General features: G+C 38.3%; 1 protein-coding gene across 1 annotated transcript in view; it reads left to right on the top strand.

The window, feature by feature from the left end:
- The window catches only part of TET2 (tet methylcytosine dioxygenase 2), a 136,155-nt gene that overhangs the window by 23,028 nt on the left and 95,197 nt on the right, over positions 1–17,930 (top strand). Inside the window, exon 2 of the mRNA XM_079770805.1 lies at positions 17,036–17,181. The gene's annotated coding sequence lies outside the window, so the exon portion shown is untranslated. The remainder of the gene's footprint in view (positions 1–17,035; positions 17,182–17,930) is intronic.

The following is a 17,930-nucleotide window of genomic DNA, read 5'->3' as shown; positions in this document are numbered from 1 at the left end:
GAGAGAATCATCGACCAGCTGCCTCCTGCACACCCCCTACCAGGGATGTGTCCGCAGCCAATGTTCATGCCCTTGACCGGAATCGAACCTGGGACCTTTCAGTCCACAGACCGACGCTCTATCCACTGAGCCAAACCGGTTTCGGCAAGATTTGAGAAGATTCTTGATATGATTTCTACCTTCTTGAATTTGAAGAGATTTTGCCTGTGTCCCAACATATGGTCTATCTTTGAAAATGACCCATGTGCACTTGAGAAGAATGTATATTCTGTGGCTTTGGGATGAAATGTTCTGAAGATGTCAATTAATTCCATCTCATCTAGTGAGTCATTTAGGATTGATATTTCTTTGCTGATTTTTTGTTTAGAGGATTTGTCCAGTGGTGTTAGTGGGGTATTAAAGTCCCCTACTATGATTGTATTGCTGTCAATCTCTCCCTTGATATCCTCCAGAAGTTTTTTTATGTTTTTGGGTGCTCCTGTATTGGGTGCGTATATGTTTACCAGAGTTATATCTTCTTGTTGGATTGCCCCCTTTAGTATTATGAAGTGGCCTTCCTTATCTCTTGTTATCTCCTTCACTTTGAGATCTAATTTATCTGATATAAGTATTGCTACCCCAGCTTTTTTTTTCATTTCCATTCGCCTGTAATACCTTTTTCCATCCCTTCACCATCAGTCTGTGTGATTCCTTTTTTCTTGGTGGGTTTCTTGTAGACAGCAGATATATGGGTCATGTTTTCTTATCCACTCAGCTACCCTATGTCTTTTGCTTGGGGCATTTAATCCATTTACATTTAAAGTTATTATTGATAGGTACTTGTTTGCCACCATTTTTATTTTTTATGCCTCTGTTCCTTCTTTATTTCCTATTTCTTCTTTTTACAGCAGACCCTTTAGCATTTCTTGCATTGCTGGTTTGGTGGTAATAAACTCCCTTAGTCCTTTTTTGTCTGTGAAGCTCCTGATTTCACCCTCAGTTTTGATTGATAGCCTTGCTGGGTACAGTATTCTTGGATTCAGAGCCTTCCTTTGCATAACTTTGTATATTTCATTCCATTCCCTTCTGGCCTGATGTGTTTCTGTTGAGAAATCAGTCGCTAGTCTGATGGGGGATCCTTTGTAGGTAATTTTCTGTCTCTCTCTGGCCACTTTTAAGATTCTTATTTTGTCGCTGGTGTTTGCCAATTTAATTATAATGTGCCTTGGCATCGGTCTTTTGGGGTTCATTTTGTTTTGGACTCTGTGAGCTTCTTGTACTTGTGTGAGTTTTTTCTTCCCTATATCAGGGAAATTTTCTGTCATTATTTCTTCAAACAGGTTTTATATTCCTTCTTTAGTTTCCTCTCCTTCTGGAACTCCTATTATCCAGATTTTGTTTTGTTTTTGTCTTGTCCCAAAGTTCCCTTAGGCACTCCTCTTTTTTTTTTAAAGCTTTTTTTCTAGTTGCTCTGCTTGGGTGTTTTTTCTTACCTTGTCTTCTACCTCACTGATGCGGTCCTCTGCTTCTTCTAGTCTACTGTTGATGCTTTCTATTGAGTTCTTTATTGCAGTGATGTGATTTTTTATTTCTTCTTAGTTCTTCTTCATTTCCTCTTGGTTCTTACACATGTTGTTGAATTTGTCTTCCAACCTTTCCAGCGACTTTATGGCCATTTCTATGAATTCTTTCTCTTACATATTTCTTGCCTCCTTTTCGTTTATTTCCTTTTCTGGTGATGCCTCCTTTTCTTTCGTATGTGGGCTGTTTCTTTGTCTCCCCATGATCTCTTCTCTCTGGGTGTCTGGTTATGTAGCTCTCTCTCTCTCTCTCCTGTGTTGACTTAAAGGCATTAAATAGAATACAACAAGGCACAACGCACAAGGCACTGAACACAAATGTATTCACGATACTAATAACCCCAAATAAAGGTTACCACCAGAGAAAAGAAAATTTGGGATAAAAAAAAAAGAGTGCAAAAATGATATTGAGAAAAGGAAAAAAAGTAAGAGAGAAAATAAAGAGAATAAAAAATAAGGGAGAAAAAACTATATATATGGGGAGAAATCTCCAATAGAACAACAACTAATCCAAAAAAAAATGCAAACAAGTAACACCCAGATGTAAATGCAAACTACAAAGAACAACTAATAACAAGCAGCCAGAGAGAGACAGAAAAACAGAGGAAAGGAAAAACAGAAGCAAAGAGAGAGAGAGAGAGAGAGAATCATACAAACAAACAAAACAACCAATCTAATCAACAATCTAACAACAACAATAGGACAGAGAGAAAGAAGGCAAAACAAAACAAAATAAAACAAAAAACATAAATAAAAAAAACAAAAAAAGAAGGGGAAGAGTGAAAAAATTTGGATAGTGAAGAAAGAGAAGAAAGAAGTGTGTGTGGACTTGGAGCAGGGGATCAGAAATTAGATATATTAAGTATCTCTTCAGAGAACAGATGATGTGAAAAAGAGTCCTGCTTCTCAGATCTTCTTAACCTTTTGCACTCGGATGTCGAGTGTGACTCAGCACGGTTAGCATTAGAATAAAGGAATCGAGAAAAAAGCAAGCGAGTGCAAAGGGTTAAGAATATAGATTTTTGTTTTTAAGAGGAAGTTCACTCTTGCATGCCAATAGAAAGGCTAAAAAGTTTACCTGTTTTTGTTTTTTTAAAAAAATGTATTTTATTGTTTTTTTACATAGAGGAAAGGAGAGGGAGAGAGAGTTAGAAACATCGATGAGAGAGAAACATCAATCAGCTGCCTCCTGCACACCCCCCACTAGGGATGTGCCCACAACCAAGGTACATGCCCTTGACCGGAATCGAACCTGAGACCCTTGAGTCCACAGGCCGATGCTCTATCCACTGAGCCAAATCGGTTAGGGCAAAGTTTACCTGTTTTTAATCCGTAAAGGAAAATGTGCATAAAATTGCTATTTACTGTGTACAATTTGCTAAAGTAACAAATTCCTGTATTAACCTTTTAAGAAAAATTCAGGCTACTGAAATATTTGAAATAACAAGGAGTCATTTTAGTAAGTAAGGGAAATAAAGGCTAGTTTTGAAAATGACATAAGGGCTGAAATAAATGAGTAATCAATAACATAATAGAACATTTTAATAAAAATTAATATTTTTATTAAACTGCCCTCCCCTGCAGACCTGATCTTGCCCCCAACTGCCTCTGCCTGCCTGCCTGCCTGATTACTCCTAACTGCCTCTGCCTGCCTGCCTGATCGCCCCTAACTGCCCTCCACACTATTGCTTTTCAACATATTTCTGGAACTCCTAGCTAATGCATTAAGAGGAAATAAGAGATTGGGAAGGAAGAAATAAAACTGTCTTTATTCCCAGATGGCATGATCTATGTAGAAAATCTAAAGTAATCAACAAAAATACTCCAGCAACTAATAAGCAGTTATAGCAAATTGCAGGGTATAAGGTTAATATATAAAAATCAATTACTTTTCTATGTACCAGCAATGAACAAATGGAATTTGAAATTGAAAACACATTACCACTTACATTAGTATCTCCCAAAATGAGATACGTAGGCATATATTTTTTAAAAAAAGTATAAGATCTATATGAGGGAAATGAAAAACTCTAATGAAAGATATCAAAAAAGAACTAAGTAAATGGAGTGATAGTCCATGTTCATGGATAGGTGGACTTAGTATTGTCTCAAGATGTTAGTTCTTCACAATTTAATTTATAGATTCAACACAATTTCAGTCAAAATCCCAGAAAGTTGTTTTGTGAATATCAGCAAATGGATTCTGAATTTAAGTGGAGAAGCAGAAAAGACAATATTCAAACACAATATTGAAAGAGAAGAAGGTGGAGGGCTGGCACAACCTGACTTCAAGTCTTACTATAAAGCTACAGCAGTCAATACAGTATGGCATTAGTGAAAGGATAGGCAAATCAGTGGAACAGAATAGAGAACCCAGAAGTAGACCCACATAAATTTGGTTGACTGATCTTCGTTTGACTAAGGCAAGACTAGGAACAAAGACAATCATTTCAACAAGTGGTGCTGAAACTATTGGTCATCCACATGCAATGATATTGAAAATATACAGAGAACTCTTCAAACTCTTAAAACAATAAAATAAATGAATAACCTGATTTTAAACATGAGCAAAAGACCTGAACAGACATCTCACCAAAGGAAATGTGCAGATGACAACTAGGCCTATGAAAAGATGCTCAATATCATATGTCATTAGGAATTTTCAAATTAAAACAACAATGAGATTCCACTACACAATGATTAGAATGGTCAAAATCCAAACACGGGAACACCAAATGCTAGTGAGCATTTAGAGCAACAGAAACTCTTCATTCGTTGCTTTTGGGGATGGAAAAATCATACAGCCTCTTTGGAAGAAAGTTTGGCAGTTTCTTACAAAATTAAACTTACTCTAACCATGCAATCCAGGCATTATGCTCCTTGGTAGTTACACAAGGGAACTGGAAAGTAATGGTTAGACAAAAACCTGCACATGGATGTGTATGGCAGCTTTCTTTATAATTGACAAAATGTGGTAGCAATCAAGATGCCCTTCAGTAGGTGAGTGAGTAAATAAACTGGTATTCAGACAATGGAATATTATTCAGCCTTAAAACAAAATAAGCTCCCAAGCCATGAAAATACATGGAGGAACCTTGCATGCATATTACTAAGTGAAATAAGCCATTCTTTAAAAGCCACATACAGCTTGATTCCAATTCCAAGACATTCTGGAAAAGGTGAAACTACAGAGAGCAAAAATTTTAGTGGTTTCCAGGAATTTAAAGGTAGGAAGGGGTGAATAGGAGTATGGGTAATTTAGGGCAGTGAAACTATTTGATAATATACATGCCATTTTACATCTCAAAATTCATAGAATGTATAGCACCAAGAGTGACCCCTAATTTAGACTTTGGGAGATAATGATGTGTCTGTGTAGGTTCAGCAGCTGTAACAAATGCACCACTGTGATCAGGGATGTTGATAGTGGGGGAGGCTGTGCATGTGTGTGGACAGAAGTATAGGACTACTCTCTATACTTTGCTAAGTTGTACAGTGAACCTAAATTTGTTCTAAAAAATAAAGTTTATTAATTTAAAAAAATGTAAAACAACCTGAAAAACCTTAAACTTATAAAAAGAAAATAAACAAGGCAATAAAAGCATGTCTTCTCTTTCTTATGGGTAGCTATAGTGTTTCAATTCAAGTTCTCTTTCTACTCTCAGTTTTCCAATCTGAGGTTAAGGAAAATAACCTAATCTCCTTCTTAATTGGCCTATAACTTTATTTGCAATGAACTATCATTCATAGAAAGGCAAATGGAGGAGGGGATAGGGCATACCCAGCAGGGAGTCAGTTAACGGGCACAATTCAGTGCCCATGGTACCTCAAAGGCTATAAGCCATTCATGTACCTACAGACACCTGCCTTTTCCCAGAGTGTTGAAGATGAGTCTTGTTTGGTTTTATGTGAGGATTTCCCCCCTCATCACTGCTCAAAAAGTGAAGAGTATATATTCTCTTTATTTAATAAATGACTACTTTCAGTAGAAACTTATTTTTAACTAGTCACTGCACTTTGATGATTTACGTCACCTCTGATATGCTCTCTGATAAAGCATGACGTCATTTGTGGCTCCAGATGACCTGGAGACACTGACCTCACAGGCACTTGGAGGGGAGATTGGCATCGCACTATAAGGCTATCTGCAGTGAGGTTGTCTAAAGCAGCTGCATTCCTAGCAGGACCTGATTAAGTTTGTCTCACTATTAGGTTCTTTCTATTATTATTATTATTATTATTATTATTATTATATTAATTGTCTAAAGTTTTACATATGTTTCCTTTTCCCCCAATTGACCCTCCCCCCCCCCCCCAGCCATTCCCACCCCGGGCAAGCTCCCACCACCCCAGTGTCTGTGTCCATTGGTTATGCTAATATGCATGCATACAAGTCCTTTGGTTGCTCTCTAACCCCCCCCCCCATTTGTCTCTAGATAGATCTATTCTTGTTCATCAAATTATGTTGATCATTATATCCCACATGAGTGAGATCATGTGATATTTATCTTTCTCCGACTGACTTATTTCGCTTAGGTTCTTTCATTTACTCATTTTTTTTTTTTTTTTCTCAAAAGGAAAGAGGTTGTTCTGGCATGCAAAGTATCTGGCTTTTAATGGCTACTGAGCTGAAATAACATGCATCTATTAATGGTTGTTCGTTTGTTTCTCTTCTCTGCTTTTTCTGGTTCAGTGTTGGAGGTTAGAGCTGGTCAGCTGACAATTGATCTTTCTTAGAAATGACACTTTTACATTCTCAAGTATAGGGGGTTAGATTTGTTCCAGTTTCATTTAGCTTCTTACCTATTCTGAGTCAAGATGTTTAACATTGATTTCCGTGGCCTGTGAACCCAAGTGAACCTGGCGTAAAGGGCTTTTCCTAGATATCATTTTCTAAAGGCAGAGCCAGTGGCTCCTTTATTCCCAAACTCCACATTGCTCATTGATGATTTTAAAATTGTGATTTTATTATTTCACTATCTTAAAAACACTGCCCATGTTCCAAAACCCCAGTCATTAATACATAGAGGAAAATACCAATTCTCACATGCCTGCTCTTTTCTGCTGTCATATTTGCATACGCATAAAGTGTATGCACACATGTTCCATAATGATTGAGCTCTTTTGTATTAAAATATATTGTGTTTTACTAGGGAGCAAAGTTATTGTTATCTCAGAGCTAATTTTTTGCACTCTGAAATATGACACAAAGGAAATTTTCTGAAATATAAATATTCCTTATTATGTACCACTATCAGAAACTGTATTTCACATTCTAATTGCTGTTGTCCTGTTATAATTCTTTATAACTCAAATTTTTATACCCTGTTTGCCTCGATAAAAGTAAGCTTAAAAATAAAGTCACTGGTTCTATAAATTATTATTATTATTATTATTATTATTATTGTTATGCTCTTTTATATTTTTGTATAGAGTATTTTAAAGACCTTTAAAATGCTTCTATTATCAACCCCCCTCTATATATTCTTTGGTCAAGTCTTTTGCTATTTTCTTTTTTGGAGTGTGTATGTTTCTGTCTGAGTGATTAGTAAACTCTCAATGTAGTTACAATTATTATGCTTATAGAGGCTTTCTTTTTCCTGGAAATTTCTTGATGATTTTTACTTTGTCATGTCATGAAAAATGTGTGTCAAAACACCATTGCAATAACAGTGTTTTTCTACTTGCTTGTACACTTCTGTATTAGAGGAACTGGTGGTAGACAACCAACTCTTATTTTGGTTTCTACAACACAGGTTGCTAGGTAACTTTAATTCCTTTCAACAAGAGGACAACAACAACAAATTCCTGTCCCCTTTAGATTTGTATATTTCACCTAGAAGATCTAGTAAATAAAAAATGATTTAAAACGTTTTTCAAAAATGTGCAGTTCTATACAGACAACCTCTAATGTGGCATCAGCATTTTTTAATTATGCTGCCATTTCTTCATCATTATGATATGCTTGTTCATAAGAAATCATTTTTAAGTAGCAATAGTTATAAGCATCTCTAGGAAATTTAATATATGAAAATCCAGTGTAAATGAAAATGATAATTTTATGAAAAATATGTCAAAATTTTGCTATTAAAAATATTTGCATGGATTTCTCATTTATAAGTGTGATTGAATTTATAGTTTTTTTTTAATACTAAATGTCTTCTTTATTTAGGGAAAAGTATATTTCAGTTCTGCCTTAATGGTTTAATCACTTAAAGGTTTAATCTCATATTTGTATTTTTAAATAGTTTTAAAATTGCCATAAAATATTTTATATAATTTTCAGTTAATTTTGAAAAATTCAAAAAAAACTTTAATTTTTAGTTTTTTATTCCTTCTATCAAATTTCCCCATGATGTTGCTTTCTAGCTATTGCCAGTGTTAATAGTTACATTTTCTTCAATAATAAGTGGTAGATTTGCAAAGACTTTTAACATTTGCTTAATGCCTTTTTTTATCCCTTATAAGAGTCATATAAACAGCCAGAACTGCTATGCAGCAGGTGTACATGAGTGTGGCTGTGCTGATGATTACTGAAACATTGCCAAGGTAGCTGGAGAATTTTGCTGTCTAAGCCACTGTGGCTCTCTCCTCATGACTCCCTGAACCTCCCCACAACTATCATAATCTCAGCTTGTAGGTGGCCTCCAGGACCCTCCTGCAGCACTATAACCCATGTTGTTGACATGCCAGCTGTTAATATTTTGATTGTCATTCATGTGTATGGAAAGAGAATCACCATTTGTCTTAACTTGATGTTTACTAAACTTTTTTTTTTTTTAATTCTCACTTGAGGATTTGTCTTCATTGATTTTTAGAGAAAGAGGAAAGGGGGGGCAGAGGGAGTAAGAGAGAAGGGAGGAGAAAGACAGAATATCAATGTGATAGAGAAACATCAACCGATTGCCTCCCATACATGCTCTGACGGGATAGAACCCGCAACCTATTGGTGTAAGGAATGACACACCAACCAACTGAGCTACCCAGCCAGGGCTAAACAGTTTTTAAGAATATCTTATGATAGAAGTATTTTGTCATTTTAATTCCTCGATTTTGCAAATTGCATAATTTATTTTAACAATCCAGGTAATCATAACACTGGAGTTTCTCTACGTGTTCAGAAATCTCTTGAACATAATACTCCATTTTAAGGAACAAGATAAAATTAGAATTTTTGGGGAAATTTGTGGAGTTTTCCTCTCTCCTTTGCCTTTTTATTGGACACTAGAGGCCGGATGCATGAAGATTCGTGCAAGAATGGGCCTTCCAAAAAAAAAAAAAAAAAAGAATGGGCCTTCCTTCCCCTGGCTGCCCGCACTGCCTTTGCTCCGGCCCAGAGCCGCCTTTCTGCCTTCCTACGCTGCCCAGAGGCTGGGGCAGTGTGGAACGCCTGCGTCATCCCACCCCTGGCTGCTCGCGCCTGTGTATGCAAATTAAGCCACCATCTTTATTGGGTTAATTTGCATAGTCACTCCTGATTGGCTGGTGGGTGTCACAAAGGTACAGTCAATTTGCATCTTTCTCTTTTATTAGTGTAGATAAGATTTGATGAATTCTCCTTGTTTAAATTTTTAGAGTACAAAATGTTTAGAGTACAGTATTATAACTGAAGTAATGTTGCTTTTTAAAAATATATATTTTTATTGATTTTAGAGAGGAGGGGAGAGGGAGAGAGAGATAGAAACATCAATGATGGAGAGAATCATTGATCAGCTGCCTCCTGCATGCCCCACACTGGGGATCAAGCCCACAACCTGGGCATGTGCCTTGATCGGGAATTGAACCATGACCTCCTGGTTCATAGGCTGACACTCAATTACTGAGCCACTCCAGTTGGGCAGTAATTTTACTTTTTAAAAATCATCATGAATCAAATGTTGGAAGTTTTATATATAGCCTAAAATGTTCCTTTCTATAACATTTGCCATCTTATCAAGCATTAGAATTTTTCTCATCTTTTGATGTTTGTATTGATGTTATTAATGTAATGGCTTTATACCTTTACTCATATAGCTCATGTGACTTTACAGCATCTTTGCATAAGGATATTCTCTGGGCTATTGAATAATTTAAAATGTATCCTTTACTTACCATCTCTCTTAAAGAAATGGAAAGGTGGGATTCATACACACCTAATAATTTTCCTCAAAAGTAGAGAAAATGAAATAATTTTTAAATATCGATGTTAATGTTATAGGTTTGAAGTGGTTTTTTTTTGTAAAGCAGTTACAGTCTGCCAGGTTATCGATCTCTCAATCTATTACTGTTATAAATGGATGCAATTAGCAATTTAATCTAAATGAACCATGGTAGTGACCTCATTACTCTGAAAAATCCCATTACATCTATACTAATAAAAAGGTAATATGCTAATTAGACCAAACATCTTCCGGATGTCCTTTCGGACAAAGCCATGGTGGCAGGGCCGAGGCAAAGGTGGTTAGGGGTGATCAGGCCAACAGGGGAGAGCAGTTAGGGCAATCAGGCCAGCAGGGGAGAGCAGTTAGGGAGATCAGGCTGGCAGGGGAGAGCAGTTAGGGAGATCAGGCCAGCAGGGGAGAGCAGTTAGGGGGATCAGGCTGGCAGGAGAGAGCAGTTAGGGAGATCAGGCCAGCAGGCAGGTGAGCGATTAGGAGCTAGTGGTCCCAGATTGTGAGGGGTCTTGGATTGGAGGGGTCCTGGGTTGGAGAGGATGCAGGTCAGACTGAGAGACCTCCCTCCCTCCCTCCCCGTGCACGAATTTTGTGCACCGGGCCTCTAGTCATTTATAAAATTACTATATCTAAAGGAGTAGAATATACATTATTAAAATTCTTTGGAATAAATAATGGGCATTGTGACTATCGTTACAGTTACATATTAGAATTTAAGGATTATTCATTATAAAGTTTTAATATTATTTAGGTTTATTTAAATTGGTATAATTCTACCAATATAATTTTGCTCATGTTTTTATATCTTATTCATTTGTGCAATACCTCCTTTTTTACATATGTATTTTTTCATTTGTATTACATTAGATATCTAAGTCATAGAATCATAAAGCCCTAAATCTGGTTTGGAACAGAGATACTATAATTCAACTTTTTATAGGCATCTGTAGTCTTCAGTTTCCTTAAGTAATTGGCTCAAGGTCATGAAGTTATGGAGTATCAGTGTCAGAATTAGAACCTGAAATGGACTTACACTTTACCTCTTTTGCCTGCCTCCTTTCTTAGTTTGCTTATGAAAGTTATGGGAGAGAAGTTTCTTCTGAGATTCAGCTAAAAACTTAGCTCCCAGTAGAATTAGTGTCCTGCAGTCAGCCATATAATTACAATCACCAATACCTAATATTCCTTGTATGGAGAAATAGGAAATGATAGACGAACCATTAAAATGATTACACACTTTTCTTTATCCCTTTCTTCTCCTTTATCCCTTTCTTCTTCTTCATTACATCTAATTTCTAGAGGAGATCATCAAAATACTTGGGCGTTGGGAATGGCAATTCTGTTTTAGAGAATTGTTTCCTGTTTTAGTTAATGAAAACTAAACCATACCCTGTATTGGCTTTTCAGATTTAAGATACTGGGCATCGCCCTAGCCAGCTTGGCTCAGTGGATAGAGCGTCGGCCTGCGGACTGAAGGGTCCCAGGTTCGATTCTGGCCTAGGGCACATGCCTGGGTATGGGCTCGATCCCCAGTAGGGGTCGTGCAGGAGGCAGCCGGTCAATGATTCTCTCTCATCATTGATGTTTCTATCTCTCTCTCTTTCTCCCTTCCTCTCTGAAATCAATAAAGAAATATATTAAATAAAAAAAAAGATACTGGGCACATCTCCATCTATAATAATAAAAGCATAATATGCTGATTAGACCGGGCATCCTTCTGGATGACCTTCCTGACAAAGCCAGGGCTGTGAGGGAAGCCTGGGTCCCAGGTGCCAGAGGGAAGCCGGTGCTGGCAGCCGTGGAAAGGAAGGCCTACTCTTGCATGAACTTTGTGCATCGGACCTCCAGTTGGTTTATAATAGCCAGGTCTCTGACCAAAGAGGTCAAGTTTTAGCAAGTGTAAGAGAGTCATAGAAATTTGTGTTCCAGATGCAAGAATTTATATATGCTTTTTCTGCTTGGTTTTTACTCCATGTTTTCATCTAATATGGGTTTTCCATCTTGATTTTTTTTTTAAATACACGTTTCCTTGCCCCCCCCCTCCCCTTTTATTATTTGTTTCTGGAAGATATAGAAGTTGATCTGATAATCTATAAACAATGCCAAGTGAATTCATATCTGTACCTCTCCATTTCTGTGTTTGGTTCTTAAATAATTTCTTCGTGCAATGGAAATACTATATTACTAGTAAACAGTTTATAACTGCTGCCTAATATTTCAGCTTTGATTGACAATTTTAATTCTATAAAGGCTGTTGGTTAGAAACAATCTTGTTTGGTGTATATTTGTTTTTATCTTAGTGGAACTTGTTCTGTAAATGCTTACTGGTGACTCTGAGGAAAAATGTGTTAGAAAATGCAGAAAGTAAATGTCCAAGAGGCCTTCCTTTAGTTTTCTTAGAGCTTTGACTACTAGAGTGATTTTTTTTTTGTAAATGCATTAATAGAATAGTCATTGCTGCCAAGTAACTGACATTCTTGAAAGAGCACTTCCCATTGGGCACCATACAGGTGGGTCCATTTATTTGCAGAAAGAGAGTGTGGGTGTGTATGTGTGTGAGTGTGTATAAGAGACAGTGAGGAGAGGGAGAAAGGGGAAGAAAACTATTTTGTGGGCATGTTCTGTTGAGGTCAATAACCTGTTATTCAGTGAATTCCAGTCTGACCCCACATGGACCTGGAGGAGGATCCCATTGAACTGGAAAGCAGCCACGGCAGCATTACAACAGAAAGAAATATCTATTACTTAGAAGCTTTGAAGACACTGGGGAGCCCTGGCTGGTGCTGCTCAGTGGTTAGAGCGTCAGCCCGTGCACCAAAGGGTCTTGGGTTCAATTCCCAATCAAGGACACATACCTGGGTTGTGTGCGGGAGGAAACCAATCTACATGTCTCCCTCACATCGATGTTTCTCTCTCTCTCTCTCTCTCTCTCTCTCTCTCTCTCTCTCCCTCCCTCCCTCCCTGCCTCCCATTCTCCCTTCCACTTTCTCTAAAAATCAATGGAAAAAAATATCCTCACGTGAGGACTAACAACAACAACAAAAGACAGGGAAGGAAGGACTAGATCCCACAGGATAACAGTCCCCTGTTTGTAACAGAAGTATTTAATGACTTCTGATCATGGAGGGATCCAGCTGTTGAAAGGACAATGTATTTAAAGCCCAAAGAAAGATTTCTATACATGGTGCACAGCTCACATTGATACACACATGCTCACAGGTGGAGCAGCTGGTTTGTAGAGAAAAGTTGTGTTTACTTTTTGAGAGAAAGTATCTGTTTCTGGGGTTTGAAATGTAGGATAACTGACCTTTGACCAAAATGAGATGTTTTCTTCATTGACTCTCAGCGGGTGGAGGCCGTGAGGCATGGTGTGGAGCGAAGGCACCTGCAAAGTGTGTGCTAAGGGGCATGACCGATAGAATTTGGAGGAATAAGTGACTAAGACATTCAAGAAATCTTAGCTGTTTTTGTTCTTTTTCACCTACATTCTGAAAAGTATTGTAGAAAGTACATATTACCCTTTTAAAACACAATGAACAGTTGATGAAGATAAAATATACCAGAATAGGTTTCAATTTAGGGGAACAAAGAAAAATCGGTCTTGGAACCACATACCCTTAGTAAGATTGCAACTTTGACAATGAGGTTTATTTCGTTTAATTAAAAATGCAGACATGTGTGTGGGAGTAAGAACATTTAAATGAACTCATACGCTTCCATTCTTAGATGTCTCTCAACCTCTCTCACGGGCTCTTGTCTGAACCTGTCTTAGCAACAGTTACCCTCATGTTTATTCTGCTTTGCATTCTAAGTGTTTTTGTTTTTGTTTTTTCTATAATCTCAGTATATTGGGCCAGAGGGAAAACTCAGTGTATAAGCTGACTGCCAGTATTTTGCATCTTCTTTGAGATTATTGAGCATAGCCTCATAAATAGTATCACTAAACTTCTCTTTCAAAACAGGTGCCCAAACACACAAGTCATCACGGCATTAATTTCTGAATGTTATCATATTGGAGCCCTTCCACACCTGAACAAAGTGAGATTGTTGACCACGGAGGAACTGTGCCCTCACAGTAGGCCTGTGATCTCTCCCAGGTGCACATTCTATTTGCTGAGATGGCCTCTTTTTATAAGCGGGTTGTTGGAGGCATAGAAAACGGGAACTTCACATCCCTCCTTGAGAGTTTGCCAGTTTGGTTCATAGCCAACCCGATAACTGCTTGTAGTGACACTCATCCTTCTAGGACAGTGGTCGGCAAACTCATTAGTCAACAGAGCCAAATATCAACAGAACAACGATTGAAATTTCTTTTGAGAGCCACATTTTTTAAACTTAAACTTCTTCTAATGCCACTTCTTCAAAATAGACTAGCCCAGGCTGTGGTATTTTGTGGAAGAGCCACACTCAAGGGGCCAAAGAGCCGCAGTTTGCCGACCACGGCTCTAGGACTTCCGATCCGATGCCAGCCCTCAGAGGGCAGTGCCACTCAGCCTACTCACACTGTCCTGGCCCAAAGGCACCCCTGTCCTGAATGCCCCAAAGTATCAGTAAAAATCAAATACCAATTCAAGGGACTTATAGCTAAAGTTCCAGTAAAACTCTGAGCGTAAAGCTTGCTATTTTTACTATTTAAATTTTGTGTTACCATTTTAAACAACAGCAACAAAAACTACAGGAAGTCAAGTGTGTAGTTTTGTTCCTCTGCCTTCCTCAGTGTTTGGTCCATAGTTGCTAAGCCCGGCCTTAGGAATCTAAGCATATACCAGGACGCTTTTTCAGTGTTTCCGAGGCTTCTTTGATCCTTCCTAAAAGCAACACATCTTTCCTTGTCTCCAACCCTGACCTCCTGAACTTCACCTGCCTGATAACTACTTATTTGTTTGGATTATATAGCTTCCTCAAAGATAGCATGTCAATATGTATTTTGTCATTTCAGATTCCTTTCTAGAATTATCTGTTTCTATGATTAATACCACCATTCTTTCAAGCTACCAAACTCAAAGCTTTATTATAATTGTCTTTTTTTTTTCTTCCTACATCTAGAATGTTACTAAAGTCCACTTCTCAATCAGTAATATTTTCCTGCTTGATCATTTTGTCTCATTTCCCCTGGAACCCTCTTATTCTCTTGCCATTTTACATTTGAACTATTGCAATATGCCAGTACAGTATCATGCTTGTAATAAGTTATAACACCATAATCTTCTGCTACTTTGCTCCCACTATAATAAAAAAGACAATAACAAGTGTTGGTGAGGATGTGGGGAAATTGGAACATTCATACATGGCTGATGGAAATGTAAAATAGTACAGCCACTTTTCAAAAACAGTTTGACAGTTCCTTAGCAGGTTAAACATGGAATTACTATATGATCCAGAAATTCCACTCCTCGAGATTCCACTCCCAAAAGAATTGAAAACATATGTTCACACAAAAACTTATAATAATGAATTCTCATGTTCAAAACAGCATTATTCACAATAACTTAAAGGTGGATGTAACCCAAGTATCTATCGACAAATTAATGTTTAAAAAAAAATGTAAAATATACTATTCAGCCTTTAAAAAGGAAGGAGCTGCCCAGCCAGTATGGCTCAGTGGTTGAGCAGTGACCTATGAACCAGGAGGTCACAGTTCTATTCCTGGCCAGGGCACATGCCAGAGTTGCAGGCTGGATACCCGGCGGGGGGGCGGGGGGGGCATGCAGGAGGCGGCCGATCAGTGATTCTCTCATCATCATTGATGTTTCTATTTCTCTCTCACTCTCTCCTTAAAAAAAATTATGCTAAGTAAAGGAAACCAGATACAAAGAGCTAAATTTTACATGATTGCGTTTATTAGAAATATCCAAAATAGGCAAATCCATAGAGACAGAAATTCAATTAGCTGGAGGAGGAATGAATGATTCCTAATGGGTACTGATTTATTTGGGAAGTGATGAAATTGTTTTGGAATTAGATAGTGGCAGTAACGGTACAACTTTTTGAAAATACTAAAAATGCTGGATTGTATATTTTAAAAAGATGCATTTATGGTATGTGAACTAGATCTCAATTTTTAAAAACCTACACGATGCCATATTTGTTAAGAAAGAGCACGCCCCAGTCTCTGCACACCATTTCCAGCTCTGTGTCAGAAAATCAAGTGACCTCTCTTCTTACTCTGTACAATAGGGACAATTACTCCTTCACCAGCTGTTTGTGTTAAATGAGGTAACATATGTAATGCATCCAGCACTGTCTGGCATGCACTAAGAACCCAGTAAATTTATTAAGACCTGTTGGGACATCAGCCTTCAACAGCTTCTAATACTGTTCCAGATAGTATTGTCAGATATTTGGGGAAATGGCCCAACTCCTTTAGCCATTTTAACAATACTCTTCATGTTCTGGCTCAAATCTGCCTCTTTGAATTCTTACGATGTTCCTTTAAAGAATGGGCTTTTTATTCTCTCTCATTTTGCTGTTCAGATTCTTACAGCTCTGAATCCCTGAAAAGTGTTTTCTTCCTGCTCCTCTTTGTCTTTCTCTGAATCCCACCGTGCTCTCCGAACTCAGAAGACTTCCTGAAACCATGCATTCAACTTTCTCCTTTATTTCATGGATGGTAATCTCCGCTTTTTGTAGCACCCAAGATTTTTACTGTATCTTTGACCAGTGCACTTCGGTTGCATTTTTAAAGTGTGTATTTTATTGAGTTATAGTTTTAAGGTGTGTGTCGTTACGCTTTACCTTCGTAGCACTTAGCACATTGCTTTGCTATGGTGTTCTGAATAAACATGGGCTATTTATGGGTTAAATTAGTGCTACATCTCAACAAGTACAAGGGCTTAAATGAATGAGTCTCAATCCTGGCTGTACCTTAAGATCCCCGGAGGAACAAGGCTTCATTTTAGCCCAGCAAATCAGAATCTCTGAGCAGAGGCCTCCGCTTCACACCCAGGTGATACTGTGACAGCCTAGGCGGAGAGCTATTGGATTAAACAGATGAAGGACTAGAAGCCAGGGGGCCCCAAGCCTAATTGATTTTCACAGTCAAGATGTGAGGAGCACTGAAGCAGGTGGAGGTGCTCTGGGCATTGCAAAGTGCGCTACAAATATTAGACAATGTTATTATGGTGCATTTGGGAGTGTCACTGCTTCGAGGAATATCCTCCAACCTTAATTTTCTCTTTTTTTTAAACAGCCAACGGTGTAGTGGAAATATCCAATTATGGTCATCTTAAACCATTTAAACTCTACGTAATAGCTTTCATACCAGATGTGCATGCCTTGTTCCTTTTTGCTAACTTAAAAATATTCACTCTGTGTCTTTCCCAGGCTGGCCAACATTCAGCAGCAGACCCTCTCAAGATTGTTTACTTGCCCTTGTTCTTGTTGAGTTACCACACTTGGAAGCAGGAGATGGGCTCAACAGCAGCCAACAGGCCATGATCCAGGAGGAGCCGTGAGGGATAGAGCTGCTGGTAAGACAGTGGGGACCGCTGGTGCTTGGTTTGCCAGAAGCTTATTCCCAATGTAATGGTCAATGTCTCTTCCAACCTCAACTCTAAATTACTCTGTACTCTCTCAACTGTCTTTGGACACATAGCTTAGATCAGTGGTCGGCAAACTCATTAGTCAACAGAGCCAAATATCAACAGTAAAACGATCGAAATTTCTTTTGAGAGCCAAATTTTTTAAACTTAAACTTCTTCTAACGCCACTTCTTCAAAACAGACTCGCCCAGGCCGTGGTATTTTGTGGAAGAGCCACACTCAAGGGGCCAAAGAGCCACATGTGGCTCGCGAGCCGCCGTTTGCCGACCACGGGCTTAGATCTATGAATTCCCTAAAATTACGTGCTGAGTTTTGTGTATTGACATTTTTTGGTTTGTTTCTAGAGAAAAGATTTTCATCAGATTCTTAATATCTGTGAATTGAAAAAGAGAGATAAGAGCCACTCAAATACCACGATAAGCATGGACAAATGTCACGCCACGAACCGCTTGTCACGGCGTCTGTCCTGTCCACTTTTACCTCACTGTGGCCACTTGGTCTCAGTCTTATTCAAGACGGACAGAATTCTGTCCGTTGTTATTTGCGGGGCTGAGAAGGGAGCACTGACTGAGCCCAGGCAGCTGGGTTCCGTGCCAGTTCGGCTCCACAGAACTAGCGGAGAGCTGAGGTATAGAATGATAGGACTCAGGAAAACCTATGTGATATTTCACATGATT

This window comes from Cnephaeus nilssonii (assembly GCF_951640355.1).
Source record: "Cnephaeus nilssonii genome assembly, chromosome: 1".
NCBI classification, from domain to species: Eukaryota; Metazoa; Chordata; class Mammalia; order Chiroptera; family Vespertilionidae; genus Cnephaeus; species Cnephaeus nilssonii.
The sequence above is the reverse complement of the archived record's forward strand: the minus strand, read 5'-3'. Positions and strand labels throughout refer to the sequence as shown.